The sequence below is a fragment of the Vigna unguiculata genome, chromosome 3, assembly GCF_004118075.2.
Source record: "Vigna unguiculata cultivar IT97K-499-35 chromosome 3, ASM411807v1, whole genome shotgun sequence".
NCBI classification, from domain to species: Eukaryota; Viridiplantae; Streptophyta; class Magnoliopsida; order Fabales; family Fabaceae; genus Vigna; species Vigna unguiculata.
The window spans coordinates 31,425,705-31,435,623 of NC_040281.1; positions in this window are offsets into that span (position 1 = coordinate 31,425,705).

Consider the following 9,919-nt stretch of genomic DNA (forward strand, 5'->3'; position numbering starts at 1 on the left):
TTTACATTCATGTGTAACCCCAATCGATTCATACCCAATCGTCTCTCAACCTTACCATACTCCAAATTGGTATTAAATTTCGGTCCAGCAAAGTATTCAATCACACCCAAACACATCAATCACAAAACCACATGCACACTTGTACAAATAACATCAGAAACATAAAAAAAAAGAACGCGAACGTTGTCGCGCCGCCTGGCAAGAATTCATCGCCGCCAGGCGGTTCAAGCCAAAACAAGAACAGACGCCCACCTCTGATTAGCCGCCTGGCGGTAGGGATCAAACCGCCAGGCGGTTTCTGGGAAAAACCCAGAAACTTCGATAAAACAGTGCATAAACTAACAGATTACATACAATTTCGATCACGAGACATGATGTAATAGATATGACTAACGAAAACACACAAAGCAACTCCCCTTACCTGGAATTCCTTGCTAAACCACGAATTCTTGATGTATCTCCAATCCAAAAAGCTTCCTTAACCCTCTCTTGCACGTCCACAATGTTTTCCAGCCACTCCACCCTCTTACAATCAGTTTCTCCCTTCTGAAAACCTAATAATCGACCCTTACACCCACTGTGGTACTCTTTGCCTCTGCCACTAGCTTGTTCCCTCTTACTTATTACCAAATTAAAGGTGCTAAATGCTAAAAACGAAAATACCTTAAGTGTCCTAGCTAATGACTACTCATGAACCTCTATTGAATGGTTTCCTACCCATTGGACTGCCTTCATCTGCAGCTAGGTTTTCTACGTCCCTTCAATACCATGCAACCCAAAATTGCCAAAAAGAAAATTAGTTTTGTTCTTAGCAAGGATTGAACCCACAACCAACTAATTAACAATTTAAGTACATAACCACTCAACCAATTCATATTTCATGACAACTCCTACAATTTTAGGAATTTATCATTACACTACACATTCCATATATAAACACACAAAAACACATAATTTAGATAACATCCAAGTGGCACACATAGGACTCGAACCCAAGCCCTCACACACAACCAAAGTACTCTCAACCACTTGAGCTAGTACTTTTCCACGTCATAGCTTCTCACATTTATTGCTTTAAATGTTCTCATTACCCGTCCTAATTAAATAATTAATTAAATAACTATTTAATTTTCCCGGGTCTTACAATTACCCCTAGCTTTGGTTAGGCCATCCCTCTTTTCTAGACCATTCTTCCTCTCATGCTTGGGCATTGGGTCTTCCTTTTGAACCTTGGAAGAGAAGGAAGAATGGTGATGTCCATCTTGCTTTGGAAATCTTTTTTTGGAGTCAGGTAACACTTTGGAGGTAACTTGCTCTTTTTCATTTTCATCTTTTCTCTTATCTTTCACTTTATTTTGGTCCTCATTTGCTTGATTGGGTGAGAGAGGTAGGAGTTTGAACTTCTTGCCTTGGAAGGAGAAAGCATAGGTATTAGCATGGCTATCATAAAAGACTTTTCTATCAAATTGCCATGGCCTACCTAGTAAAATATGAGTTGCTTCCATAGGCACAACATCACATATATAACACCTCATCTTTAAAATTTCCAATTGAAAAGTTAATGAGGACTTGTTGAGTTACTTTAATATCTTCTTCCTTAAGCCATGATAGCTTGTAGGATTGGCATGAGGGATAGTTTTCAAGCCAAGCTTGTCCACAACCCTTGTGCTAGCCACATTTACACAACTTCCATTATCTATGAGGAGGGGACATAGTTTGTCATTGATATGGCACCTTGAATGAAAAATGTTTTGTCGTTGAGAAGGGTCAAGTTCCTTGGAAACTTGTCTTAATTGGTGCCTTATCATTAACAATCCACCTTCAAGGGGTTTAATCCTTTCACTTGAAGAAGAAGTGTGGGAAGAAGTACTTTTGGGGGAAGGGAGAGAAGAATGTTCACTCTTTACTTCTTTTTTAAGGTTTAAGGCCATGGTTCTTTTGGTGGGATAATTTGAAGCTATGTGCCCATATCCCAAACACTTAAAACATTTTATAGAATTTGTCCTTGTACCTTGAGAAGAATTAGGAGTTTCATTAGAAGGCCTAGATGAATTAGTCCTAGGAGATGGGTCTTGGGAACTCTTAAGTGGTGATTTATCATGTTTTCTTTCTTTATCTTTCCAAGTACTAGAATAGTAGTCATTGTATGAACCACTCCTCTTGGCCTCTTTTTTCTTTTGCAATTGAGTTTCAACATTGATGGCCAAATGTAAAACTTTGTTAAGAGAGGAGTACTCATATAACTCTACTAAATCTTGTATGTCCCTCCTTAACCCACTCACAAATCTAGCTACCTTGTTGAAGCCTTTGGAGCTTCAAAAGAGTCTCCCTCCTGTAGTAGGAAGGAATAAATCTAGCGCGCATCAAATTTTTAAGGTCCCTCCAAGAAGTCGCGAGTGACTCTTGGTTAATATTGTCCATACAGAATTAATGCCACCAAGTCATGGCATAATCCTCAAACTCTAAGACTACCAAATCTACTTGCTTTTGATGACTAACAACATGAATGGTAAAAATTTGGTCAACTTTTTGTTCCCACTCAATGTAGATGTTTGGGTCATTTTCTCCTTTGAACTTAGGGATCTTTGGAGTTTGCTTCTCTTGTGATGGGTTGCGCCTACAATGCCCTCTTTTCCTAGGCTCTCTTTCTTTCTCTCTAGCTTCAAGCCTTTGAATGTGCTCTTGGATTCTTAGGTCACTTTGCTCCTTGTCTTTTCTCAATTGTTCAAAGGCCTCCTTCCTAGACAACTCCAAATCCCGAAGCAATCTCATCAATGTATTGTTTTTGTTTGGTGTAGGTGCATTTGATGAACTTGTCATGATTCCTACAACAAAAACACTCAAATCCGAGACAAAATAAATGGATTAGAGGTTAGACAACATGAAAATCGAGACCAAATCCAACCCAAGTGTTTAGATCACTCTCCCAAAGTAACAAGGCAAGGCTAGCACTCAAAATCCACCAAAGGAGTGAAGCAAACACTTTTAAAAACTTGTTCAAAACCTTTCAAATGCAAGACAAGTGATTCAGCCACAACATCCCAAGAGTTTCAAGAAAAGAAAACTACTAAGACACAACAAAGAACACCTAGTGACAAGCAAGAAAAGCACAAAAACAAGAAAGTTTAACTTCTAAGGAATTTTGTTTTAAAGACAAAACTTGAACAAGACTAAAACAATGAAAAACACTTTTAAGGACTCTACGGAAAGCATTTGAACAAGCCAAGATTATACCTCAAATCATGCATACACCATGAAAGATCATAACCAAGTCAAAACATGGAACTAATTAGCCAATATCACCCAAAATCCAAGTATAAAATTTGGTAGCATAACACCTAGTAAAAATGGCCAAATGGATTCACCAAGCATTGTAAAAGCTCTCGGCCAAACTGTTTTTGGTCTTGAAAACACTTTTTTCTTTTCAAAACTAGGTACTTAAAATGATGAGAAGGATGTTTTAGGGTGTCTTGAACACTTAGTTCCTTAAAATTAGGTCAAAATCAATTTCAAGGAGCATACAACAACGCAAGGCATAGATCTCATGCAATAGTTCAAAAACTTAGAAACAAGAACAAGAAAACTCAAAGAAGCATATGACAAGAGACTCAAGCAAAAGTTAGACACATTTAAAGACTCAACTTGACATACACAAAGACACAAACATGTAGCTATCATGCATTTAAACTCATGGATTTGAGGCTCAAAGACTAAGCACCCAAAGACATGTTATCCAACCACATTTAGGAGTAAGAAGAGCAACAAAAACAGTAGCCAAAACTGCCCAACATAACCTGAAAAACGTTGATTCGCGGTGATCTCGGCAGCTCTGACCTTTGCTCACTATTTCAATCATAACTCTCTCCACAGAACTCCAAATGCATTGGTTTTTTTTTTGTTAAAAACTAGACTCATAGAGATTTCTTTTGACATCAAGAACGTAATTTTTGGACCACTGATCAGGTGCAGTTTAATCTTTTAAAATCGTGAACAGTTTCTGCCAGCATTGTTTTTATGTGGACCATTCAAAGATAGCTACACAAGACAAGGTTAGAACATGAAAAACACCATATTCAAGATAACCTAGGCTCTAGATACCAAATGATGAAGGATTATCTTGTTCCTTTTTAAGATTATTGAATATGGTGTGAGTTGATTAAGAAAGCTAAGTGAAATCCTCACTGGACATTAAGATAGCAAGCTATCTAGATGTCAAGATTCCTTTCACAAAGCTCAAGAGAAGAAGATGATGGATTGATTCAAAACGAAAAGGAAATGGAAAGCACATGAACCATAGAAAACCAAGAACAATTAAAGGAAGAAGAAAACATAAAATGGAAAGGAATGAAATGGTAAAAATTTGAGAAGCACGCCACTACAAGGCTCGGCTAGAAGCCATGGCAACCTTGAAGATGAGTGGATGTGTGCCGCCACTTGCTATGCAAGATAAGGCTTAAAAGTATTCACTCCCAAGGGAGGAAACTCTCACAAATGGTTGAGACACAAGAGTGTTTTTACTTCAAAATGTTAGACCCTTTTACATGTCTAGGAGCACCCCTTATATAGAAGAGTTTAGGGGCTTCTAAGCAAATAAAAGATACCTAAGGATGTCTCTACAAAAACCTAACCGTAGCTTCTAGAAACTAGGTCAAATAAGGTTACAAAAAATGAGAGACAAAAGAGCTAACTATGGTGTGTGCAAGGCTAATTTCGTTCTAGCACAAAAGGAGACAAAGAATGTATCTCATATGTCTCTAAAAAGTGGCCAAAGTGTGCTAAAAACAAAGGAGACCAAAGGTACACATGTACACTTGCTTCATGCCTTTTACTTTATGCTTTATGCCTTTGCTTTACTCTCTCCTCCACATCATTTATGCTCCCCAATCACCATACGCCACCTAGCATTGCTTTCTTACTCCTAATTAACCTACAAAGCAAATAAACATAGATTAGCATGTTGGCTTAAGTCAAGTCAACTATAGTCAACAAGTCAAACCTAGTCAAAGGTCAACAAGTCAACAAAAGTTGATTCAACTAAGTCAACTTAGGGAATCAAAAATAACAAACACAAATGAAAGGGATGAAGGATTAGTGAACTTCCTTTCTAAACATGCTTAGTCTTCTTAAGCTTGTGCCTTCATCCTTGGTTGGGGTCAATCCTTCATCAACAGGGAATCAAAAATAACAAACACAAATGAAAGGGATGAAGGATTAGTGAACTTCCTTTCTAAACATGCTTAGTCTTCTTAAGCATGTGCCTCTATCCTTGGTTGGGGTCAATCCTTCATCATGCTTGCCCAAAAACCTATCTTCTTAGCTTATCCTAGTGAATCTTCCCCCTCTTTCCAAAACCCTCACTCTAGATGTCCCCAAGACTTGTCATTAGTCTTAGATGAGTTCAAAGATGTTTTTCAAGAACCTCCAAAGGATCTCCCACCCCTAAGAGGTATAGAACACCAAATTGCTTTTATATAAGGCTCATCTTTGCCTAATAGGCCAGTCTATAGGACTAGTCCCGAGGAGGCTAAGGAAACCCAAAAACAAGTGAATGAGTTGTTAGAAAAAGGGTGGGTGCAACATAGCATGAGTCCTTGTGCAATGCTCGTGATTCTTGTCCCTAAAAGCATGGAACATGGAGAATGTGCATAATTGTAGGGCTATCAACAACATAACCATCAAGTATAGGCACCCCATTCCTAGGTTAGATGATTTAATTGATGAGTTACATGGTGCACCATATTTTCCAAAATAGATTTGAAAAGTGGGTACAATCAAATTAGAATCAAAGAAGGTGATGAATGGAAAACCTCTTATAAGACTAAGTTTGGGTTATATGAGTGGTTAGTCATGCCTTTTGGCTTGATCAATGCGCCTAGTACATTCAATGGACTCGTGCACCATGTTCTTAGAGAGTTATTAGGGAAGTTTGTTGTGGTGTACTTTGATGACATTCTCATTTATAGTATGTCTCAAGATGACCACTTGCATCATTTGAGGAGTGTGCTAGAAACCTTAAGGAAGACATCCTTGTATGCTAACATGGAAAATGTGTGTTTGGGATGGATAATGTGATCTTCCTAGGTTTCAAAATAATGTGAGTGAGCTTAGGTCCTTCCATGGGTTGGCTAGTTTTTATAGGAGATTTGTGCCAAACTTTAGCACCATAGCCGCCCCACTCAATGAATGGGTCAAGAAAGGTGTGGTCTATAAGTGGGGCAAAGATCAAGAAAAGGATTTTGAAACTTTAAAACAAAAATTGATCAATGCACCACTCTTAGCCTTCCCTAACTTCTCCAAAACTTTTGAAATTGAGTGTGATGCATCGAATGTAGGTATTTAGTGTCGTGCTTCTCCAAGAAGGACACCCCATATCCTATTTTAGTGAGAAACTCAAAGGGAGTCACATTAACTACTCCACCTATGACAAAGAGCTTTATGCTCTTGTGAGGACTTTGCAAACTTGGAAACACTATCTTCTTTCAAAGGAGTTTGTGATACATAGTGACCATGAGTCACTCAAATTTTTGAAACGCCAAGGCAAGTTAAACAAGAGACATGCTAGGTGGGTAGAGTTCTTAGAACAATTCCATATGTGATCAAACATAAGCAAGGAAAGGCTAATATCGTGGCGGATGCGCTTTCAAGAAGGCATTCCCTCCTTTCCATTCTTGAAACTAAATTTATTAGTTTTGATCATATTAAGGAATTGTATCCAAAGGATGTTGATTTCTCCTCCATTCTTAGTGAATGCCACCAAGGGGCTTACAAAGACTTTTACCTTCTCAATCAATATCTTTTCAAGGGTAAGAGACTTTGCATTCCCCAAGGTTCTTTAAGGGCATCACTCATTAGAGAGGCACATGAGGGAGGTTTAATGGGGCATTTTGGGCCAAACAAGACTTTGGAAGTCTTAAAGGAGAATTTCTATTGGCCTCATATGAGGAAGCATGCAGATAAGCATTGCAAGAGTTGCATAGCATGCATGAAAGCCAAGTCTAGTGTCCAACCCCATGGTCTTTATACCCCCTTGCCCATCCCTTCCAAGCCTTGGGTTGACATTTCTATGGATTTTGTCTTAGGCCTCCCAAGGACAAAAAAAAGTAGGGATTCCATTTTTGTGGTTGGGGATAGGTTCTCTAAGATGGCCCATTTCATTCCTTGCTATAAGATTAATGATGCAACTTATATTGCAAATCTTTTCTTCCAGGAAGTTGTGAGACTACATAGCCTACCTAGGTCCATTGTGAGTGATAGGGACTCCAAGTTCCTGAGCCATTTTTGGGGTAAAGTTGGCACCAAACTTCTTTTCTCCACCACTTGCCACCCCAAAAGTGATGGCCAAACTGAGGTGGTTATGATAATTCAAAATATTAGAGAGTGGGAGGAACTTCTTCCCCACATAGAGTTTGCCTACAATAGAGTTGTGTATTCCACTACTTCTCCTTCCCCTTTTGAGGTTGTGTATGGGTTCAATCCCCTAACTCCTTTAGACCTCCTTCCCCTACCCACTCATGAGGCATGGACTTGCCAAGATGATGAGATCAAAGCCAAGTACATCCAAGACTTGCATTCGCAAGTCAAGGAAACCATTTAAAGGAGAGTTAAGAAACAACAAGAGGATGGTAAAGAGGGAAGAAAGGAAGTCATCTTCCAAGAGGGAGATTGGGTATGGCTTCACTTGAGAAAGGAGAGATTCTCTACTCAAAGGAAGTCTAAACTTCTCCCTAGAGGGGATGGCCCCTTTCAAGTCATTAGGAGGATTAACAACAATGCTTATGAGTTAGACTTACCCCCAAGCTACAACATAAGTAACTCATTCAATGTTTGTGACCTTTCTCCTTTTGATGTAGGGTTTAAGAATTCGTGGTCGAATTCTCTCCAAGAAGGGGAGGATGATGAAAGCGTGACCCACCATAGCACCTCCTTAGAAGCTCCCTCAAGAAGGATCACTATAAGCATGTCTAGAGGGGAGTCTTTTATTCTATCACCTTTATCTTTGTTTTCCATCACTTTAGTTTGAATTCCCTAAGTTGGTTTCTAGTCGACTTATTTTGGTTGACTTGTTGACTTTGACCCAAAGTTGACCTTTGACCAAAATTAGATTAACTTAAACCAACATGCTAATCCTTGTTTGTCTTGTTTTGTAGGTAATTAAGAGAAAGTAGTGCATGGCTAGGTGGCACATGATGATTGGAGCCTAAGGATGAAGTGGAAGAGATAGGAAAGCAAAAAGCATAAAGTAAAAGCAAAAGTAGACATTACCTTGTCTCCTTTTGTCTTTTTGGTTTATTCTTTAGAAGGCTACTTGGTCTCCTTCCTTTTTGGCCTAGAATCCTCATGGGAATGCATCCACCAACCACATTACTTCAATTGGCCGAGAATTACATGGCTTAAGTTTTTAGGGTTTGTTAGTTAGTCCCTTTTAATGTTTTTGTATTGGCTAAAGGACCCCTATGAACTCCTATTTATAGGGTGCTCCTTGTCTTGTAAAAGGGTTGATCATTTTGTTATAAAGTTTGTGTATTCAACCACCAAATTTCGTGAGCTCTCCTTCCTAGAAGTGAACTCACCTTTGCCTTATCTTGCTTGCAAGTGGTGGCACCATCACTCATCTGATGAGTCATTATTTTCCTTCATTCCAGTAGCCCTTATGTACCCATTTGACAGTTGTTCAGTACTTAATTGTTCACCTTTAAAGTGTTTTCATTTGTTGGGCTTTATTGGGCCACTATTCCAAATTTGGGTTAATTTCGCATTATTTGGCCTAATTTTCCTTTTTAATTATTTTTAGATATTTGGATTAAGCAAATTTTGGAGCTTGGACATTAATATTCAGTTGAAGAGACTTGCCACATCGTTGCCACATCATTTCCACATCATCAGAGTGAATGGGCCAAAATTTAAGGCCCAGAGTGGCATTTTTTTAATTCTGCAGCTCATAATGGTAGTTTTGTAAATAATAAGAGGCAGAGTGATGAGACCACGAGAATTAGGTTTCTTGTTCATGCAAGAGCCGCACACTTCATCTTCTACATTTCTCCAAAGTCCATTTTCGCTCTCCGAGCTTCCATGGAGGTGCCCCTTGCGGTTTTTCATGTTTTTGGCTCATTTTCATCGTTTTTATGCACATTTGACAGCACCCAATGAGGGTTTTACGTTATGAATTCGTTTTCATGCTTGGGTAGTTCGTTTTGTGGGTTTTATAGACTTGGAACAGTACCCATTAATGGGGTTTTCGCATTTATATATGATAGCACTGCTTTGCATTCCATTGAAGCTTTGAAATCTCTGTTTTTGCTCTTAAATTGTGTTTTCAGAATTCATAAGTTAGGGTTTTTGCTCTTAAGTCAGTGTTTGATTCTTCCATTTTGATGTCTAGCTAACCCTATTGCATTGATTACTTAACGAAATTGAAATGAAACCATGAGATTATTGGTCGTTTTTTTTTGGATTCCATTCGAAATTACCTTTGTTTCAGGTTGTGTTTAGATGATAAACACGTATTTGATGCATGCTTTATCTCAAATTCGTGTGTGCACATTAATGGCTAGTATTCATGCTTAATGTTTATGAGTTCTCTCACAACTTGCTTAAATCTGTGGGTGTTAACTGTCTGAAATTTGTTGCGCTTAATGACAATGAATCCATGGTAATTTTTGCTTAGTTGATTACTTAGGATTCATGAGAGCAAATTCGAATAGAACAATTAATCTGGTAATCTGTGATTGGTGGACTTTCAATTGAATCAAGGAATCATTGCGTGTTCATATAACTATTCAATTTCTATGCGAATTGAAGTTTGTTGTGAATCGAAATTTGCCAATCCCCGCTGTGTTATTGTTGTGTTCATTTGGAAATTGAAGCTTTGAATGAAAATATTGGTCATTGGGAGACGACTTGGTTCAACTGTCACATACTA